Raw genomic sequence first — 22,755 nt, 5'->3', positions numbered from 1 at the left:
AGAGAGAGAGAGGAATAGAGAGGACCAGTCTTCTCTGTTCTCTGTTCCTCTCTGTTCCTCTCTGTTCCTCTCTATTCCTCTCTGTTCCTCTCTATTCCTCTCTGAAAACAGACAGGAACAGGGCAGAGGAAAGGGGTTTGACATTATCTTTTAATTTCTTTAAAATGAATCATCGCTTTACCAGGAGAATAAAAAATAAAGGAGTTTGATCAGCAATGAAATCATCTTCATTTAGTATCATTTCAGCAAGGTCTTTCATATTCCCTGTTCAGACAGCTTTTACAAAGATTATTTTCAGAGCCATTTCAAACTCAAACCGCTGAAAACTATTATTCCATTATAAACTGTCTAGTCTGGGCCTGGGTCTGGTCTGGTCTGGTCTAGTCTGGTCTGTGTCTGGTCTGGTATGGTCTGGTATGGTATGGTCTGGGTCTGGTGTGGTCTGGGTCTGGTATGGTCTGGCTCTGGTCTGGGTCTAGTCTGGTCTGGTCTGGTCTGGGTCTAGTCTGGGCCTGGTCTGGGTCTGGTCTGGTCTGGTCTGGTCTAGTCTGGGTCTGGTCGGGTATGTACGCTGCCTGTTTGAAGGTATAATGAAGACAGGGGTATTCTGCCTGTTTGAAGGTATAATGAAGACAGGGGTATTCTGCCTGTTTGAAGGTATAATGAAGACAGGGGTATTCTGCCTGTTTGAAGGTATAATGAAGACAGGGGTATTCCTGGAGAGTTATTATGTTCATTGTGTTGCCGTTCCCCCCCTCCGTTTAATCATAACTTAATAATGATGACTAGAAGTTCAGTGATTTCCATTTTATTTTTCTTTCAAAGCTTTCTCCAAAACTTCTGGAGTCTGTGACTTCCGGACTTCCCTGTTCAAGGACCCACATGTTCGTTTAAAAAAAAATGTCCCAGCAAGTTTTCTCCTGCCTGGGGAAGGTGTGTGGAGGTGTTGGGGGTGATCTTTGAGGTTCACCAGTCCACTGACAGAAGACAGCTGTCTGGCCCCTTCCCCCTGTCCTCCATCACACCATGAGGTGCCCCGAGACCCCGCCCCTTCAGGGATCAAGACTTAGGAGAGGAGGCACCATTTGGTACCAGTTACTAAGCCACGGGGGGGCACCGCTGCTGCTACCCTCCCGTCTCTGCCCCCTTCAGTCAAGGTAGCGCTGCACAGACTGGACCCTGACACGCACACACACAGGGCTGGCTGGCAGAGGGGCTCCCTATCATCAACAGCGGTGAAGGGCCTGATGACCTTGACATGGCTCCTCCCACATGCTGTGACTGCAGACTGTTTACTGCACGATGGATAGAGAACAGCTGCACACACACACACACACACACACACACAGGGAGAGAGGGAGGGAGGGAGGGAGGGAGAAATGGAGGAATGGAGGGAGGGAGGGAGAAATGGAGGAATGGAGGGAGGGAGGGAGAAATGGAGGAATGGAGGGAGAGAGGAATGGAGGGAGTGAGGAATGGAGGGAGTGAGGAATGGAGGGAGGGCGAGTGGGTGGAATAGAGGGAGGGAGGGAGGGAGGGAGGGAGGGTGGAATAGAGGGAGGGAGGGAGGGAGGGAGAGAGGGTGGAATGGAGGGAGGGAGAGAGAGAGGGTGGAATGGAGCGAGGGAGAGAGGGTGGAATAGAGGGAGGGAGGGAGAGAGGGTGGAATGGAGGGAGGGAGGGAGGGAGAGAGGGTGGAATGGAGGGAGGGAAAGAGAGGGTGGAATGGAGGGAGGGAGGGAGAGAGAGAGGGTGGAATGGAGGGAGGGAGAGAGGGTGGAATAGAGGGAGGGAGGGAGAGAGGGTGGAATGGAGGGAGGGAGGAAGAGAGGGTGGAATGGAGGGAGGGAGGAAGAGAGGGTGGAATGGAGGGAGGGAGGGAGAGAGGGTGGAATGGAGGGAGGGAGAGAGAGAGGGTGGAATGGAGGGAGGGAGAGAGGGTGGAATAGAGGGAGGGAGGGAGAGAGGGTGGAATGGAGGGAGGGAGGGAGAGAGGGTGGAATGGAGGGAGGGAGAGAGGGTGGAATAGAGGGAGGGAGAGAGAGAGGGTGGAATGGAGGGAGGGAGAGAGGGTGGAATAGAGGGAGGGAGGGAGAGAGGGTGGAATGGAGGGAGGGAGAGAGAGAGAGGGTGGAATGGAGGGAGGGAGAGAGGGTGGAATAGAGGGAGGGAGGGAGAGTGGGTGTAATGGAGGGAGGGAGAGAGGGTGGAATAGAGGGAGAGAGGGTGGAATGGAGGGTGGGAGAGAGGGTGGAATAGAGGGAGGGAGGTAGGGAGGGATGAATGGTGGGAGGGAGGGAGAGAGGGAGGAATGGAGGGAGAGAGGGAGAGAGGGAGGAATGGAGGGAGAGAGGGAGGAATGGAGGAATGGAGGGAGGGTGGAATAGAGGGAGGGAGGTAGGGAGGGAGGAATGGAGGGAGGGAGTGAGGAATGGAGGGAGGGAGGGAGAGAGGGAGGAATGGAGGGAGGGAGAGAGGGAGGAATGGAGTGAGAGAGGGAGGAATGGAGGGAGAGTGGGAGGAATGGAGGGAGGGAGGGAGAGAGGGAGGAATGGAGGGAGGGAGGGAGGGAGGAATGGAGGGAGGAATGGAGGGAGGGAGTGAGGAATGGAGGGAGAGAGGGAGGAATGGAGGGAGGGAGTGAGGAATGGAGGGAGATAGGGAGGAATGGAGGGAGAGAGGGAGGAATGGAGGGAGAGAGGGAGGAATGCAGGGAGGGAGGGTGGAATGCAGGGAGGGAGGGAGGGAGGAATGGAGGGAGAGAGGGAGGAATGGAGGGAGAGAGGGAGGAATGCAGGGAGGGAGGGTGGAATGAATGGAGGGAGGGAGTGAGGAATGGAGGGAGAGAGGGAGGAATGGAGGGAGAGAGGGAGGAATGGAGGGAGAGAGGGAGGAATGCAGGGAGGGAGGGTGGAATGAAGGGAGGGAGGTAGGGAGGAATGGAGGGAGGGAGGAATGGAGGGAGGGAGGGAGAGAGGGAGGAATGGAGGGAGGGAGGGAGGGAGGAATGGAGGGAGGGAGTGAGGAATGGAGGGAGAGAGGGAGGAATGGAGGGAGGGAGTGAGGAATGGAGGGAGAGAGGGAGGAATGGAGGGAGAGAGGGAGGAATGGAGGGAGAGAGGGAGGAATGCAGGGAGGGAGGGTGGAATGAAGGGAGGGAGGGAGGGAGGAATGGAGGGAGAGAGGGAGGAATGGAGGGAGAGAGGGAGGAATGGAGGGAGAGAGGGAGGAATGCAGGGAGGGAGGGTGGAATGAAGGGAGGGAGGGAGTGAGGAATGGAGGGAGAGAGGGAGGAATGGAGGGAGAGAGGGAGGAATGGAGGGAGAGAGGGAGGAATGCAGGGAGGGAGGGTGGAATGAAGGGAGGGAGGAATGGAGGGAGGGAGGTAGGGAGGAATGGAGGGAGGGAGGAATGGAGGGAGAGTACAATACCCGGAGGGAGGGAGTGAGGAATGGAGGGAGAGAGGGAGGAATGGAGGGAGAGAGGGAGGAATGGAGGGAGAGAGGGAGGAATGCAGGGAGGGAGGGTGGAATGAAGGGAGGGAGGTAGGGAGGAATGGAGGGAGGGAGGAATGGAGGGAGGGAGGGAGAGAGGGAGGAATGGAGGGAGGGAGGGAGGGAGGAATGGAGGGAGGAATGGAGGGAGGGAGTGAGGAATGGAGGGAGAGAGGGAGGAATGGAGGGAGGGAGTGAGGAATGGAGGGAGAGAGGGAGGAATGAGGGAGAGAGGGAGGAATGGAGGGAGAGAGGGAGGAATGCAGGGAGGGAGGGTGGAATGAAGGGAGGGAGGGAGGGAGGAATGGAGGGAGAGAGGGAGGAATGGAGGGAGAGAGGGAGGAATGGAGGGAGAGAGGGAGGAATGCAGGTAGGGAGGGTGGAATGAAGGGAGGGAGGGAGTGAGGAATGGAGGGAGAGAGGGAGGAATGGAGGGAGGGAGTGAGGAATGGAGGGAGAGAGGGAGGAATGGAGGGAGAGAGGGAGGAATGGAGGGAGAGAGGGAGGAATGCAGGGAGGGAGGGAGGAAGGAAGGGAGGGAGGGAGGGAGGAATGGAGGGAGAGAGGGAGGAATGGAGGGAGAGAGGGAGGAATGGAGGGAGAGAGGGAGGAATGCAGGGAGGGAGGGTGGAATGAATGGAGGGAGGGAGTGAGGAATGGAGGGAGAGAGGGAGGAATGGAGGGAGAGAGGGAGGAATGGAGGGAGAGAGGGAGGAATGCAGGGAGGGAGGGTGGAATGAAGGGAGGGAGGGAGGGAGGAATGGAGGGAGAGAGGGAGGAATGGAGGGAGAGAGGGAGGAATGGAGGGAGAGAGGGAGGAATGCAGGGAGGGAGGGTGGAATGAAGGGAGGGAGGGAGTGAGGAATGGAGGGAGAGAGGGAGGAATGGAGGGAGAGAGGGAGGAATGGAGGGAGAGAGGGAGGAATGCAGGGAGGGAGGGTGGAATGAAGGGAGGGAGGAATAGAGGGAGGGAGGTAGGGAGGAATGGAGGGAGGGAGGAATGGAGGGAGAGTACAATACCCTGCACAGAATATATAGCGGGAGACAGCTTTTACAGGACACTTCCGTAAACAGTTGTGGTGGTAGAGAGACTGAGGATGCTTCCAAAATGGCACCCTATTCCCCATAGGGCTCCGGTCAAAAGAAGTGCATTATAAAGGGAATAAACACATCCTGAGGGGACATTATTCATGTCTGTTAATGGCTGGTGGAAGCACAATAAACAACTCTTAACCAGTCTAATGAATACCCCTCTATATCCTCTCCTTAGTGAATGACTCTTTACTGATGAATACCCCTCTATATCCTCTCCTTAGTGAATGACTCTACTGATGAATACCCCTCTATATATCCTCTCCTTAGTGAATGACTCTACTGGTGAATACCCCTCTATATCCTCTCCTTAGTGAATGACTCTACTGGTGAATACCCCTCTATATCCTCTCCTTAGTGAATGACTCTTTACTGGTGAATACCCCTCTATATCCTCTCCTTAGTGAATGACTCTTTACTGATGAATACCCCTCTATATCCTCTCCTTAGTGAATGACTCTTTACTGATGAATACCCCTCTATATCCTCTCCTTAGTGAATGACTCTTTACTGATGAATACCCCTCTATATCCTCTCCTTAGTGAATGACTCTTTACTGATGAATACCCCTCTATATCCTCTCCTTAGTGAATGACTCTTTACTGATGAATACCCCTCTATATCCTCTCCTTAGTGAATGACTCTTTACTGATGAATTCCCCTCTATATCCTCTCCTTAGTGAATGACTCTTTACTGATGAATACCCCTCTATATCCTCTCCTTAGTGAATTACTCTTTACTGATGAATACCCCTCTATATCCTCTCCTTAGTGAATGACTCTTTACTGATGAATACCCCTCTATATCCTCTCCTTAGTGAATGACTCTACTGATGAATACCCCTCTATATCCTCTCCTTAGTGAATGACTCTTTACTGATGAATACCCCTCTATATCCTCTCCTTAGTGAATGACTCTTTACTGATGAATACCCCTCTATATCCTCTCCTTAGTGAATGACTCTTTACTCACAGTTTCTATCTGTGATGTTTCTACTGCTGGGTAGTTTGTATTGCTGCTGGGTAGTTGTCAACGGCGAGGTTCCCCAGTCCAGGGCCTGCTGCGAGGGTCCCCAGTCCAGGGCCTGCGGAGAAGGTCCCCAATCCGGGGCCTGCGGCGAGGGTCCCCAGTCTGGGGCCTGCGGAGAGCGTTCTCAGTCCGGGGCCTGCGGAGAGCGTTCTCAGTCCGGGGCCTGCTGAGAGCGTTCTCAGTCCGGGGCCTGCTGAGAGCGTTCTCAGTCCAGGGCCTGCGGAGAGGGTCCCCAGTCCGGGGCCTGCGGAGAGGGTCCCCAGTCCGGGGCCTGCGGAGAGGGTCCCCAGTCCGGGGCCTGCGGAGAGCGTTCTCAGTCCGGGGCCTGCGGAGAGGGTCCCCAGTCCGGTGCCTGCGGAGAGGGTCCCCAGTCAGGGGCCTGCGGCGAGGGTCCCCAGTCCGGGGTCGGCGACGAGGTTCCCCGCAGCAGAGGCACCACCAAAGTGGGGGGAGCCAGAGGTGGAGCGGGGTCTGCATCCCGCACTGGAGCCGCCACCAGGATAGATGCCCACCCGGGCCCTCCTCTATAGTGTCAGGTTTGCGGCCGGAGTCCGCACCTTTGCGGTACTGTCACACCCTGACCGTAGAGATCCTTTTATTCTCTATGTTTGTTTGGTCAGGATGTGACTCGGGTGGGAAAGTCTATGCTTTCTGGTTCTTTGTTTTTGGCCAGGTATGATTCTCAATCAGGGACAGCTGTCTATCGTTGTCTCTGATTGGGACTCATACTTAGGCAGCCTTTGTTCCTTTTCTCATTTGTGGGTTGTTGTCTTCGTTTAATGCATGTATAGGCTTACGGAGCTTCACGTTCGTTTTTGTTGTTTCTTGTTTTGTTGGCGACATTTAAAAATAAAGAGGAAATGTACGCTCACCACGCTGCACCTTGGTCCAGTCATTTTCAAGACGACGTTCGTGACAACAAGTGATTAAATCTTCAAATCATATCAAATTTGATTGGTCACTATTTGTCATTATTTGCTCAAATGATGTATAAACATTGGACGTATTTGTAAATAAAATAAAAATTTGAATGGCAAGAATCGCGCAAGCTAACAGGCGGGCCACGAACAGACAAATAACGTCTCAGTACAGCAGTGCTGTGTAGAATAGCATCACAGAACGCAAAACCTCGTCGGGCCTTGTCACGGATTGGCTATTGCAGCAGACGATCACTCCTATCAGCTAAAAACAAGAAGAAACGGCTCCAATGGGTATGCAATCACCAACACCGGACAATAGAGGACTGGAAAAACATCGCCTGGTCCGACAAATCAAACATTAGTTGATAGGAATTTGAGTACTTCAGATCTTCTCTAAGAGGATTCTCCAAATAAAGCATTCGGTCAAATGAAGTCAACGATGGCAGCATGGCTCTTGGCTCTCACTACATAACATAATTACCATCTTGGACTGAGCTTCAGCATTGAAATCAGACCAACATCCTTCTGCTGCTGCCTGACACTTGGTTAATCTCATATCAGGAGATGCTTATTGTGTTGTTCCATGGCTCTGGCACCAACCTCTTCTCTCCACCAATCTTCTAACCAAGTAAATATTGACAGAACCATGAGACAAAATGGCCGTCCTCAGAGCCGTGAGCAGGAAGAGCTTCAGTTAATTTTCCCCTGGAAGGAGAGGGCCTCTCTGAGGGTTCTGAATAGATGATTTAAACAAGTGTTTAGAGTCGGGTGCCTTGACTTAATTATTAACTGTGTATTTCATAATGTTAGTGACAATATGTTAACGTGTTTTTGTGTCTTCCTTCCCCCCGTCATGAACAGATGGGTCCCTTTTACTTCATTTTCCACATCAAGTATGATTATTTCTTTGTGCCAAAAGCCACCTGCCGTTCCCTGGTCTCTGGTCTAATTATTTATGTTGGTAACACACAGCGGGACGCGCTATCAGTTGGATGGTGTCTTAATAAAGGAAGGAACATCAACATATTGACATCATGTTCAAGGGGGAAAATGAATCATCGCAGAAGGAAGGAAGCATTGGAGGAGCAGCGTTGCAGATAGGCTCTGTGCCAACACCTCTGAAATGGACCTCTTTTGTCTCTTTGTCTCCCTCCTGCACTAGGGTATTCAGAGGCATGTGATGATAATTTGTTAATAGCCAATTAAAAAAGTCAAATTAGAGAGAATACATCAACATTGAAAAAGCAGACCAGAACCAGAGAAGGACAGAACCAGATGATTCTCTGACCAGAACCAGAGACGGACAGAACCAGATGATTCATAGACCAAAACCAGAGAAGGACAGAACCAGATGATTCTCTGACCAGAACCAGAGATGGAAAAATACAAAAAGTCCCTACTGATGCTCCTGGTTGGAAATATCTACTGACTTTGCTTTGGTACACGTTACATCAGAACTCTGTCTTTTTCTTCAGATCAGAACCAAGGTAGGGAGGGAGAACAAAATGTCTCGAATAAAAGTACCAATTAAGTTGATTATTCATGTGTTTTCAAAAGCACAGTGTCCCGGGGATAGGGGATAGGCCAGTTAGAATCAGAATGGCCCAGTGTTCTACAATGTAGAACATACTCAATACTCTAATCCCTGTGGGTTTAAAACATGAATACAGTGTAATTACTGATTCACATATAATTATAAACCCCTTTTCTTTTACTAATGTGACTGAAAATGGGTTAAAAAATATGCCATTTATGATGTGTGTTCTATAATAATTACAGCCGTCAGTGTTAGGAAGATAAGCGTTTTCCATCCTTTCTAGACCAAATATTCTAATACAAAAACCAGAGGATTAAGGCGTTGAGTGCAGTAAGCCAACACAGCTAGGAAGCCCAGCCATGCACTCCCCATATGAGAGCAGATTGAAAGAAAAGCCTTTATCTACCCATTTAAGAACATATATGGGCTCTGGTGCCCAAACCACAGGAGAGACTGAATTGCAGCGAGAGAAAGCCAAAGCCATTGTAGGCCTCAGCCAGACAATGCACTGAACATAAACCTATAATAGCCTTAAGGATTAAGAATATGCTGGCTGACTTTAATTACATATTGCTTGTGAGGGGTTTACCTTCCTGGGACGACCGAGAGGCTGAGAGCTCATTGCTGCTTCTGCTACTGCACTTATACAGAAAAGACTGGGGACAGACGGCACAGAAAAATTAACAGAAGGATTTACTTTTTAAATCTCAACTAGTGAAAGTTAGTTGTGTTTTATTTAATGGTTTGGGCCTTAGCCAGATTCGCTGCATAAATGTGTCTGTATGCCCTTGTACTGTATGTGTCAGACCTACTGGTAGATATCTAACTTCTTAAAAGGATGTTAATATGACTTAACTCTTGTAATGATTTATTGACTTGCTTGCTTTTGAGGTTAAGTGTTTATCGATGCTAATGATGCTAATGCTATGCTAATGATAGGTAAACTGGGGTGTAGAATGATAATGCTAACTGTGGGATGCTACTGCTAACTGTGGGATGCTACCTGTGGTAGGCTAATGGTAACTGTTGGGCGCTAACTGTGGTATACTAACTGTGGAATCACCCTCAGTGTGTAAATTAGGTGATTGGGATTTCCCTGCTATGCAATTGATCAGGGATTAGCCTCCCACTAGCCAAGAGGAGATCATTGGTAAGCCTCCTACCAGCCCAGAGGGTCAGTGATCAGCCTCTCACTAGCCAAGAGGGTCAGTGATCAGCCTCTCACTAGCCAAGAGGCAGTGATCAGCCTCCCAGCAGCCCAGAGGGTCGGTGATCAGCCCCCCACCAGCCCAGAGGGTCGGTGATCAGCCTCCCACCAGCCAAGAGGCAGTGATCAGCCTCCCACCAGCCAAGAGGCAATGATCAGCCTCCCACCAGCCAAGAGGGTCGGTGATCAGCCTCCCACTAGCCAAGAGGCAGTGATCAGCCTCCCACTAGCCAAGAGGCAGTGATCAGCCTCCCACCAGCCCAGAGGTTCAGTGATCAGCCTCCCATCAGCCTAGAGGAGATCAGTGATTAGCCTCCCACCTGCCCAGAGGGTCAGTGATCAGCCTCCCACCAGCCTAGAGGAGATCAGTGATTACACTCCCACCAGCCCAGAGGGTCAGTGATCAGCCTCCCACTAGCCAAGAGGCAGTGATCAGCCTCCCACCAGCCCAGAGGTTCAGTGATCAGCCTCCCATCAGCCTAGAGGAGATCAGTGATTAGCCTCCCACCAGCCCAGAGGGTCAGTGATCAGCCTCCCACCAGCCTAGAGGAGATCAGTGATTACTCTCCCACCAGCCCAGAGGGTCAGTGATCAGCCTCCCACTAGCCAAGAGGCAGTGATCAGCCTCCGACTAGCCCAGAGGAGATCAGAGATCAGCCTCCCACCAGCCCAGAGAGTCAGTGATCAGCCTCCCACCAGCCCAGAGGGTCAGTGATCATTCTCCCACCAGCCCAGAGATCAGTGATCAGCCTCCCACCAGCCCAGAGGAGATTGCCTCGCTGTGATGCCATGGGGCATAACTTCGAAGCACATCACGTCTTAATGAACTTCCTGCCTGCCTCTTTCCATGGTCTAGCTGTCTCTGCATGATCCTTTTTGGCTTAATAAGGACACACTGGGATCAAAATTATCGTAAAACTATAATTTTGACCTCTTGCAAATTGTGCCTTTCAATGGTCCTTCAGGTCCAAGGTGTTTCATCGATTCTGACAGTTACATATATTGAGCCTCTTTTTTTTCTGCCTAAATCGCCTGAAGAAAAACTATCTCCGAAGACTGCTCCCTAAAGTTCCCATTAAAACCCTTAATCCAATTGATGACTGTTCTTCCATCCCATTTTATTTTTCAATGAAGTGAAACATGTTTAGGAAGAAGTAGAGGCACTGTGACTCCAACCCCCTAATACTCCTCCTCTCCAATCCTCTCCCCATCCAATGACTGCACCCATCTACGCGAAAAACCCCATTATGAAAAAGTTTTTTTTATTTTTTATGAAAATACAGAAATATCTCATTTACATAAGTATTCACAGCCCTGAGTCAATACTTTGTAGAAGCACCTTTGCAGCGATTACAGCTTTGAGTCTTTATGGGTACAGTGAGGGAAAAAAGTATTTGATCCCCTGCTGATTTTGTACGTTTGCCCACTGACAAAGAAATTATCAGTCTATAATTTTAATGGTAGGTTTATTTGAACAGTGAGAGACAGAATAACAACAACAAAATCCAGAAAAACGCATGTCAAAAATGTTATAAATTGATTTGCATTTTAATGAGGGAAATAAGTATTTGACCCCTCTGCAAAACATGACTTAGTACTTGGTGGCAAAACCCTTGTTGGCAAGCACAGAGGTCAGACGTTTCTTGTAGTTGGCCACCAGGTTTGCACACATCTCAGGAGGGATTTTGTCCCACTCCTCTTTGCAGATCTTCTCCAAGTCATTAAGGTTTCGAGGCTGACGTTTGGCAACTCGAACCTTCAGCTCCCTCCACAGATTTTCTATGGGATTAAGGTCTGGAGACTGGCTAGGCCACTCCAGGACCTTAATGTGCTTCTTCTTGAGCCACTTCTTTGTTGCCTTGGCCGTGTGTTTTGGGTCATTGTCATGCTGGAATACCCATCCACGACCCATTTTCAATGCCCTGGCTGAGGGAAGGAGGTTCTCACCCAAGATTTGACAGTACATGGCCCCGTCCATCGTCCCTTTGATGCGGTGAAGTTGTCCTGTCCCCTTAGCAGAAAAACACCCCCAAAGCAAAATGTTTCCACCTCCATGTTTGACGGTGGGGATGGTGTTCTTGGGGTCATAGGCAGCATTCCTCCTCCTCCAAACACTGCGTTGATGCCAAAGAGCTCCATTTTGGTCTCATCTGACCCCAACACTTTCACCCAGTTGTCCTCTGAATCATTCTAATGTTCATTGGCAAACTTCAGATGGGCATGTATATGTGCTTTCTTGAGCAGGGGACCTTGCGGGCGCTGCAGGATTTCAGTCCTTCACGGCGTAGTGTGTTACCAATTGTTTTCTTGGTGACTATGGTCCCAGCTGCCTTGAAATCATTGACAAGATCCTCCCGTGCAGTTCTGGGCTGATTCCTCACCGTTCTTATGATCATTGCAACTCCACGAGGTGAGATGTTGCATGGAGCCACAGGCCGAGGGAGATTGACAGTTATTTTGTGTTTCTTCCATTTGCGAATAATCACACCAACTGTTGTCACCTTCTCACCAAACTGCTTGGCGATGGTCTTGTAGCCCATTCCAGCCTTGTGTAGGTCTAAAATCTTGTCCCTGACATCCTTGGAGAGCTCTTTGGTCTTTGCCATGGTGGAGAGTGTGGAATATGATTGATTGATTGCTTCTGTGGACAGGTGCCTTTTATACAGGTAACAAACTGAGATTAGGAGCACTCCTTTTAAAGAGTGTGCTCCTAATCTCAGCTCGTTACCTGTATAAAAGACACCTGGGAGGCAGAAATCCTTCTGATTGAGATGGGTCAAATACTTATTTCCCTCATTAATATGCAAATCAATTTATAACATTTTTGACATGCGTTTTTCTGGATTTTTTTGTTGTTATTCTGTCTCTCACTGTTCAAATAAACCTACCATTAGCAAACGTACAAAATCAGCAGGGGATCAAATACTTTCCCCCCCCCCCCATTGTAAGTCTCTAAGAGCTTTCCACACCTGGATTGTGCAACATTTTCCCATTATTCTATCACTGTCACTGTCTTGTTGGTAAGCAGCTTTACTGTAGATTTGGCCTTGTGTTTTAGGTTATTGTCCTGCTGAAAGGTGAATTCAACTCCCAGGGTCTGGTGGAAAGCAGACTGATCCGGGTTTTCCTCTAGGACATTCCTCTAGCGCCATTCCATTATTTGTTTTATCCAGAAAACCCCCCCAGTCCTTAATGATTACAAGCATACCCATAACATGATGCAGCCAGCACTATGCTTGAAAATATGGTGAGTGTCCCAAACATTACACTTTGTATTGAGGACAAAAGTTCATTTCTTTGCCACATTTTTTTCAGTTTTACTTGAGTGCCTTGTTGCAAACAGGATGCATGTTTGGGAGTATTTTATTCTGTAAGTGCTTCCTTTTCATCACGGTCATTTAGGTTGGTATTGTGGAGTAACTACAATGTTGTTGATCCATCCTCAGTTTTCTCCTGTCACAGCCATTAAACTGTGTAACTGTTTTAAAGTCACCATTGGCCTCATGGTGAAATCCCTGAGCAGTTTCCTTCCTCTCCGGAAACTGAGTTAGGAAGGAGGCCTGTATCTTTGTAGTGACTGGGTGTATTGATACACCATCCAAAGTGTAATTAAGAACTTCACCGTGATCAAAGGGAAATTCAATGTCTGCTTTTTTGTTTACCAATCTACTTATAGGTGCCCCTCTTTGCGAGCCATTGGAAAACCTCCAAAGTCTTTGTGGGAATGCGAATCTGCATTTGAAATTCACTCCTCGATTGAGGGACCTTACAGATAATTGTATGTGTGGGATACAGAGATGAGGTAGTCAATCAAAAATCAAGTTAAACACTTATTGCACCCAGAGTGAGTCCATGCAACTTATTATGTGACTTCTTAAGAACATTTTTACTCCTGAATTTATTTAGGCCATAACAAAGGGGTTGAATAGTTATTGGCACAAGACATTTCAGCTTTAACTTTTGAATTCATTTTAATTGTTTTTCTTCTTTTAAATACATAATTCCACTTTGACGTTATGGTTTAGTGTGTGTATTGAATTGTGCATTGAATTGTGCATTGAATTGTGCATTGAATTGTGTATTGAATTGTGTATTGAATTGTGCATTTAATTGTGCATTTAATTGTGCATCGAATTGTGTATTGAATTGTGCATTGAATTGTGCATTGAATAGTGTATTGAATGGTGTATTGAATGGTGTATTGAATGGTGTATTGAATGGTGTATTGAATGGTGTATTGAATGGTGTATTGAATGGTGTGAAAAGTCAATGGAGTGAGTGAATACGTTCTGAAGAGAGGAGAAACGATATTTCCTCCTTATAAACATTTTCTTACAAATACCTGCAGATCCTTGGAGAGTTCCCTGAACCCGAGAAGAAACACTTCACTATGCCCGGGAGCCACAAAGCCATTACAGCTTTTTAGCCCCAGATGTAATAGGTGTTATAATTTATCATGTAAACCCCAAACTGTTTCTTAATTAAGTGCGTGCGTTAATACATTTTTTAATTTGATCCCTGTAGGTACTTTGCTATGCTAATTGCAATATTCCACAACTTAGTTATTATGCTAGTGCCCTTGGCTATTTGCTGCAGTGAGGAGAGGAAACGAGGGATACTTTCTTACCTCTGTAGTTTATTAACTCGTCCAGTCTCAACATTGTAGAGAATTATTTTTTTTTTAAAAATGTTATGTGTGGGCTTAGCAGTAAACTTCAGATTGTGTCTTCTGATCTGACGTCAGCCGTTTCAATGAGTCTGTCTGTCTGATATACCGTGTGTCACAGGACAGGTTTAGTCTATGTTTTCCAATGTTGTGTCACAGGGCCAGGACAATAAACAGTTTAGAGCACACAACAAACTATGTGTCACACCCTGACCTTAGAGATCCTGTTTATGTCTCTAGTTTGGTTTGGTCAGGGTGTGAGTTGGGGCGGGTATTCTATACTCTATTATTTGTGTTTCTATGTTTTGGCCGGGTATGGTTCTCAATCAGGGACAGCTGTCTATCGTTGTCTCTGATTGAGAACCATACTTAGGTAGCTCCTTTCCCACCTGTGTTTGTGGGAAGTTGACTTTGTTCAGGGGACATAGCCTTTAGCGTCAAGGTTTGTTTTTGTAGTGTTTATCGTTTTGTTAGGCGTCATTTTCGAAATAAAGAAAAAAATTACGCTCACCACGCTGCACCTTGGTCCTCTTCTTTTAACGGCCGTGACACTGTGACAGATGATGACAAATCTCGGCAGAGTCTACATATTACTGTAACAACGTAGTTCCTGTCTAGCTAGGGATTCCACATCAGCTATACCATCACCAAGTGAGCTATTTACAATGAATAGCTAATAAGATCCAGACAGACAAACACACACATGCACGCACATGCTAATGACCTCCACTACCTCCCTAACTCACTGCTGGAGGTAGTTAAAGACCCCGGGCAGTACAGCCAAGCCGTGACTTTTTCAATTTTCTTCGTCTTCTTCATTCTATCATCCAGTGTTGAGATAAGCATGTGTGACTCATGTGTAAGTCATGTGTAAGTCATGTGTAAGTCATGTGTGACTCATGTGTAAGTCATGTGTAAGTCATGTGTGACTCATGTGTAAGTACTGTGTAAGTCATGTGTAAGTCATGTGTAACTCATGTGTAAGTCATGCTGTAAGTCAATGAATTTGTGTTGGACTCAATTATTAACTTTGCCCTTTTTTTTAGAATAGGGTGTGATTCACTAGTGACAAGGTCAATATAGCCACTCTGGACATACAAGACATGAGGATTGTCCAGTTAATTTGTAGAGACATGGTTGAAACGACATGGTTGAAATGACACGGTTGAAATGGTTGAAATGACATGGTTGAAATGGTTGAAATGACATGGTTGAAATGACATGGTTGAAATGGTTGAAATGACATGGTTGAAATGGTTGAAATGACATGGTTGAAATGGTTGAAATGACATGGTTGAAATGTTGACTGTTTTCCCACGGAGCTGTAATGTCAATGTGTTCAGTCTGTTGTCATAGAGAAACTGGTCACATAATGTAGATCACTGGGCACTGATGGAAACATTCAGTATCTTTTAGTTAATTCTGCATAAAATAAACTTGATCTATTCTATTCTAAAAATGTATATAATTGAGCCCTCTTAGTTTCAAAGGGCAGGACACCTGTTATCCTGACTTCAGTCATGCTGAAGATGAATTTGATATTGTAAAAGCTAAACAAAACACAAGGACATTAACACAAAATTAAATCTTTTTTAAACCCCCCCAATCCTTTGAGTTGTCATGGCATTTGGCCTAATGGGAAAACTTAGCAAAGGCGAGCAGCAGACCGACCACCTAGTGCCATAAATACAGCATGAAGTAATTCTGCCCATATGAAGAAACGCACCCCCCCCCCCCCCCCCCCCCCCCCAAAAAAAAAAAAAAATCTGTTGACATTATCCCGCTGATGTTGGATGGAGCATCTGCAGTAGATTTTAATATGTATTTAATATTCAGAGCTCGTCTTACATCTCTGACATTAGCAGAGCAAGATAATCCCTTGAAAGATTAAATTAAATGTAGGCTGGAGTATTTAGCGCTAGCTATTGTTTAAATTAGTGCTAAAGGAATTGTACTCACAGCACATGATATTAAATCGAGCCATGAGCCAGGAAATAGTCTTGCGTCCCAAATGACAGCCTATTCCCTACATAGTACACTACTGGTAAAAAGTACTACGTAGATAATAGGGTTTCAATTGGGACGCAGATGATGTCATCCACAGTGGCTTCTTGATGAAGCATCATTTCATTGGGGCGGAGGGGGGTTCACTAATCCCCTAACAGAAACAGGTTAGTGTTATAGTTTTTAACTACACTGAACCATAACAAAATATGCATTTGCAGTATTAAAATAAATCTTCTATTAAGTTAAAAGCAGAAGGTACATTTCATTACACTCTGTTGCTGCTAGATGGGTCTGGTACCATTTCATTACACTCTGTTGCTGCTAGATGGGTCTGGTACCATTTCATTACACTCTGTTGCTGCTAGATGGGTCTGGTACCATTTCATTACACTCATTTGCTGCTAGCTGGGTCTGGTACCATTTCATTACACTCTGTTGCTGCTAGCTGGGTCTGGTACCATTTCATTACACTCTGTTGCTGCTAGATGGGTCTGGTACCATTTCATTACACTCTGTTGCTGCTAGCTGGATCTGGTACCAATTCATTACACTCTGTTGCTGCTAGATGGGTCTGGTACCATTTCATTACACTCTATTGCTGCTAGCTGGGTCTGGTACCATTTCATTACACTCTGTTGCTGCTAGATGGGTCTGGTACCATTTCATTACACTCTGTTGCTGCTAGATGGGTCTGGTACCATTTCATTACACTCTATTGCTGCTAGCTGGGTCTGGTACCATTTCATTACACTCTGTTGCTGCTAGATGGGTCTGGTACCATTTCATTACACTCTGTTGCTGCTAGATGGGTCTGGTACCATTTCATTACACTCTGTTGCTGCTAGATGGGTCTGGTACCATTTCATTACACTCTGTTGCTGCTAGATGGGTCTGGTACCATTTCATTACACTCTGTTGCTGCTAGATGGGTCTGGTACCATTTCATTACACTCTATTGCTGCTAGCTGGGTCTGGTACCATTTCATTACACTCTGTTGCTGCTAGATGGGTCTGGTACCATTTCATTACACTATATTGCTGCTAGACGGGTCTGGTACCATTTCATTACACTCTATTGCTGCTAGCTGGGTCTGGTACCATTTCATTACACTCTGTTGCTGCTAGCTGGGTCTGGTACCATTTCATTACACTCTGTTGCTGCTAGATGGGTCTGGTACCATTTCATTACACTCTGTTGCTGCTAGCTGGATCTGGTACCATTTCATTACACTCTGTTGCTGCTAGATGGGTCTGGTACCATTTCATTACACGCTATTGCTGCTAGCTGGGTCTGGTACCATTTCATTACACTCTGTTGCTGCTAGATGGGTCTGGTACCATTTCATTACACTCTGTTGCTGCTAGATGGGTCTGGTACCATTTCATTACACTCTATTGCTGCTAGCTGGGTCTGGTACCATTTCATTACACTCTGTTGCTGCTAGATGGGTCTGGTACCATTTCATTACACTCTGTTGCTGCTAGATGGGTCTGGTACCATTTCATTACACTCTGTTGCTGCTAGATGGGTCTGGTACCATTTCATTACACTCTGTTGCTGCTAGCTGGGTCTGGTACCATTTCATTACACTCTGTTGCTGCTAGATGGGTCTGGTACCATTTCATTACACTCTATTGCTGCTAGCTGGGTCTGGTACCATTTCATTACACTCTGTTGCTGCTAGATGGGTCTGGTACCATTTCATTACACTATATTGCTGCTAGACGGGTCTGGTACCATTTCATTACACTATATTGCTGCTAGATGGGTCTGGTACCATTTCATTACACTCTGTTGCTGCTAGATGGGTCTGGTACCATTTCATTACACTCTGTTGCTGCTAGATGGGTCTGGTACCATTTCATTACACTCTATTGCTGCTAGATGGGTCTGGTACCATTTCATTACACTCTGTTGCTGCTAGATGGGTCTGGTACCATTTCATTACACTCTGTTGCTGCTAGCTGGGTCTGGTACCATTTCATTACACTCTGTTGCTGCTAGATGGGTCTGGTACCATTTCATTACACTCTGTTGCTGCTAGCTGGGTCTGGTACCATTTCATTACACTCTGTTGCTGCTAGCTGGGTCTGGTACCATTTCATTACACTCTGTTGCTGCTAGATGGGTCTGGTACCATTTCATTACACTCTGTTGCTGCTAGATGGGTCTGGTACCATTTCATTACACTCTGTTGCTGCTAGATGGGTCTGGTACCATTTCATTACACTCTGTTGCTGCTAGATGGGTCTGGTACCATTTCATTACACTCTGTTGCTGCTAGATGGGTCTGGTACCATTTCATTACACTCTGTTGCTGCTAGCTGGGTCTGGTACCATTTCATTACACTCTGTTGCTGCTAGATGGGTCTGGTACCATTTCATTACACTCTGTTGCTGCTAGCTGGGTCTGGTACCATTTCATTACACTCTGTTGCTGCTAGCTGGGTCTGGTACCATTTCATTACACTCTGTTGCTGCTAGATGGGTCTGGTACCATTTCATTACACTCTGTTGCTGCTAGATGGGTCTGGTACCATTTCATTACACTCTGTTGCTGCTAGCTGGGTCTGGTACCATTTCATTACACTATGTTGCTGCTAGCTGGGCTGGGTACCATTACAACCCTACATTCACTTGGAATGACCGACAGTGGTATGAAATTAGAGTACAACTGAAAATAGCATAACATTTAATTATTTATTTCATTTAAGCGCAAATCTTTTTTTAGTGAGATTGTTTTTATGTGACGTGAGTTGGTAAAAAGCACATCTGCAAATGGAGTTCATTAATTTAAAACTCCCGACAGATGGAATTGTATAATATTATGAGAATCATGCTTTATTACAATAATATACAGAGTGACCTATCTCGTTTGCTTTTGCACGTGTTCCATATATGCTTCCCGATATAACCCTACTGTTCCTGGTATTCTCTATGACCACATACAGATCTATTGGGTTCAGAACCGAGTCTCTTGCACTTCACAAGACCGTGTTAGTCCACTCTTCAGGTCTTCAGTTCTCAGGCCTCTGTAAGGCAAGGTTAGACTAACCAAATGTATTGACCGAACCTATATCAACCAACAACAACAACGTAACAAATCTTCTAATTTTTTTTACCAAGGACTAAACAAATCATTTGAGGTTCACCACCTGCATTTCCTTGTGGAAAACCCCATGTTGTTTGAAAAACACATTGGTGCATCTCACACCTCCACCCTCCACCCTAATCCTCTGGCCTCCTCCCTCCACCCTCCACCCTCCACCCTCCACCCTCCACCCTAATCCTCTGGCCTCCTCCCTCCACCCTCCACCCTCCACCCTAATCCTCTGGCCTCCTCCCTCCACCCTCCACCCTCCACCCTCCACCCTAATCCTCTGGCCTCCTCCCTCCACCCTCCACCCTCCACCCTAATCCTCTGGCCTCCTCCCTCCACCCTCCACCCTCCACCCTCCACCCTAATCCTCTGGCCTCCTCGGTCCTCAGCCAGACCATGGTTTCCTGACACAGTGACACGGAGTGACCTGGTCTGGTCTACCACTGTCTCTCTGTTCTGTAGTAGCAGTCTGGTCTACCACTGTCTCTCTGTTCTGTAGTAGCAGTCTGGTCTGGTCTACCACTGTCTCTCTGTTCTATAGCAGCAGTCTGGTCTGGTCTACCACTGTCTCTCTGTTCTATAGCAGCAGTCTGGTCTGGTCTACCACTGTCTCTCTGTTCTGTAGCAGCAGTCTGGTCTGGTCTACCACTGTCTCTCTGTTCTATAGCAGCAGTCTGGTCTGGTCTACCACTGTCTCTCTGTTCTATAGTAGCAGTCTGGTCTGGTCTACCACTGTCTCTCTGTCCTATAGCAGCAGTCTGGTCTGGTCTACCACTGTCTCTCTGTTTTATAGCAGCAGTCTGGTCTGGTCTACCACTGTCTCCCTGTTCTGTAGTAGCAGTCTGGTCTGGTCTACCACTGTCTCTCTGTTCTGTAGCAGCAGTCTGGTCTACCACTGTCTCCCTGTTCTGTAGTAGCAGTCTGGTCTGGTCTACCACTGTCTCTCTGTTCTGTAGCAGCAGTCTGGTCTGGTCTACCACTGTCTCTCTGTTCTATAGCAGCAGTCTGGTCTGGTCTACCACTGTCTCTCTGTTCTGTAGCAGCAGTCTGGTCTACCACTGTCTCTCTGTTCTGTAGCAGCAGTCTGGTCTACCACTGTCTCCCTGTTCTGTAGCATCAGTCTGGTCTGGTCTACCACTGTCTCTCTGTTCTGTAGCAGCAGTCTGGTGTGTCTGAACAAGCTGTTCCAACAACTGGAAGACATCACAAGTTAAATACTCATTATTTTAATTTGATGCTAATCATGTGTTAATGAGACTAATCCCCACAATGATTCAGGTAATTTGCTTAATGGCTGCCCAGGGCCCAGATCACACCAATCAGTCACGTCTGATAAGACGTCTGTTCTGTTGCGGAGAGGAGTGTAGAGGGGAAAACTACCTGGCAGGTAGTAAAGGTGGATGAGGTGGAGGTAGTGGAGGAAGAGAAAGGAGGGAGGGAACTGAAACAGGTGATGCCCCAACAAAGCACCTGGGAGGGGACCAACATACTAGCCCGCTAACCTCATAGAGAGAGAGAGAGAGAGAGACAGAGAGAGAAAACAGAGAGCGAGAAAAAGAGAGAGAGAGAGAGAGAGAAAACAGAGAGCGAGAAAAAGAGAGAGAGAGAGCGAGAAAGAGAGAGAGAAAGAGAGCAACAGAGAGAGAGAGAGAGAGAGAGAGAGAGAGAGAGAAAGAGAGCAACAGAGAGAGAGAGAGAGAGAGAGAGAGAGAGAGAGAGAGAGAGAGATAGAGAGACAGATGGGGGAGAGAGAAAAAGAGAGAGAGAGAGAGAGACGTTTGAAGTACGTTTGTACTTTAACTATTTGCACATCGTTACAACACTGTATACAGACATAATATGATATTTGAAATGTCTTTATTCTTCTGGAACTTCTGTGAGTGTAATGTTTACTGTTCATTTTATTGTTTATTTCACTTTTGTCTATTATCTACCTCACTTGCTTTGGCAATGTTAACATAGGTGTCCCATGTCAATAAAGCCCCTTGAATTGAATTCTGAGAGAGAGAGACCAAAAAATAATTCACAAAATGGGACAAACACCAAATTGAGAATCTCCATGCGGAATTCTTTAAAAAAGATCCTCTGTGTACAACGTGAAACACCAAATAATGCATAGGACGATATTCGCTTATTCTACAACCACCGAAAAGGAAGTGATTCACAAACCTTCACCTACAGAGAGTATAGTGTGTTTTGTTTTAAGTAATAGAATACAATAACAATAATGAGGACTGGTGTTCAGGGGTAGATGTTAGTGGAGGTAATATGTACGTGTCGGTAGGGGTTTGTAACGAGTGCCCTGAGAGTCAGGAAGCAAGTACAGGGAGTGAATATTTAATAAATAAGCTGAACATAATACAAAACAAGAAACACTAACAGCACACAGACATGAAACTGAAACAATAACGCCTGGGGAAGGAACCAATGGGAGGGACATATATAGGGAAGGAACCAATGGGAGGGACATATATAGGGAAGGAACCAATGGGAGTGACATATATAGGGAAGGAACCAATGGGATGACATATATAGGGAAGGAACCAATGGGAGTGCCATATATAGGGAAGGAACCAATGGGAGTGCCATATGTAGGGAAGGAACCAATGGGAGGGACATATATAGGGAAGGAACCAATGGGAGTGACATATATAGGGAAGGAACCAATGGGAGTGACATATATAGGGAAGGAACCAATGGGAGAGACATATATAGGGAAGGAACCAATGGGAGTGACATATATAGGGAAGGAACCAATGGGAGGGACATATATAGGGAAGGTAATCAGGGAGGTGATGGAGTCCTGGTGAGTGTGATGACACACTGGTGCGCATAACAATGGTGACAGGTGTGCGCCATCATGAGCAGCCTGGTGACCTACAGTTGAGAACCGGATAGGGAGTAAACGTGTTAGGGGTATGGGTTAGTTAATACATGTAGGTAGGGGTAAAGTGACTATGCATAGATAATAAACAGAGCAGCAGCAGTGCATGGGAAGAGTGTGTGTGTGTGTGCAGTGGTGTAAAGTACTTCAGTAAAAATACTTGAAAGTACTACTTAAGTAGTTTTTTGGGGTATCTGTACTTTACTTTACTATTTATATTTTTGACAACTTTTACTTCACTACATTCCTAAAGAAAATAAAGTATTTTACTCCATATGTTTTCCCTGACACCCAAAAGTACGTTACATTTTGAATGCTTAGCAGGACAGGAAAATGGACCAATTCACACACTTATCAAGAGAACATCCTTGGTCATCTCTACTGCCTCTGATCTAACGGACTCACTAAACGCGAATGCTTCAATTGTAAATGATGTCTGAGTGCTGGAGTGTGTGTCATGTACTGTCATGTTGTGTCTTGTCTCTGTCCTTTCCCTTCACCCTGTCTCCCTCTGCTGGTCGTTGTTAGGTTACCTTTTCTCCCCCGCTTTCCCCCAGCTGTTCCTTGTCTCCTCTTGACTACCTCGTCACCCCTTCTCCCACCTGTTCCCCTTTTCCCTCTGATTAGTCCCCTATATCTCTCTCTGTTTTTGTTCCTGTCCTTGTCGGATTCTTGTTTGTTGTGTTTCATGCCTGAGCCAGACTATCGTCATGTTTGCTGTAACCTTGTCCTGTCCTGTCGGAATCTGCCGGTCTATCTGAGCCTACCTATGTTTGGTTATTAAAGAAGCTCTGTTTAAGTTAGTTCGCTTTTGGGT

Source organism: Oncorhynchus clarkii, chromosome 30 (genome assembly GCF_045791955.1).
Source record: "Oncorhynchus clarkii lewisi isolate Uvic-CL-2024 chromosome 30, UVic_Ocla_1.0, whole genome shotgun sequence".
Lineage (NCBI taxonomy): Eukaryota > Metazoa > Chordata > Actinopteri > Salmoniformes > Salmonidae > Oncorhynchus > Oncorhynchus clarkii.
This window is presented reverse-complemented; position numbering follows the sequence as displayed.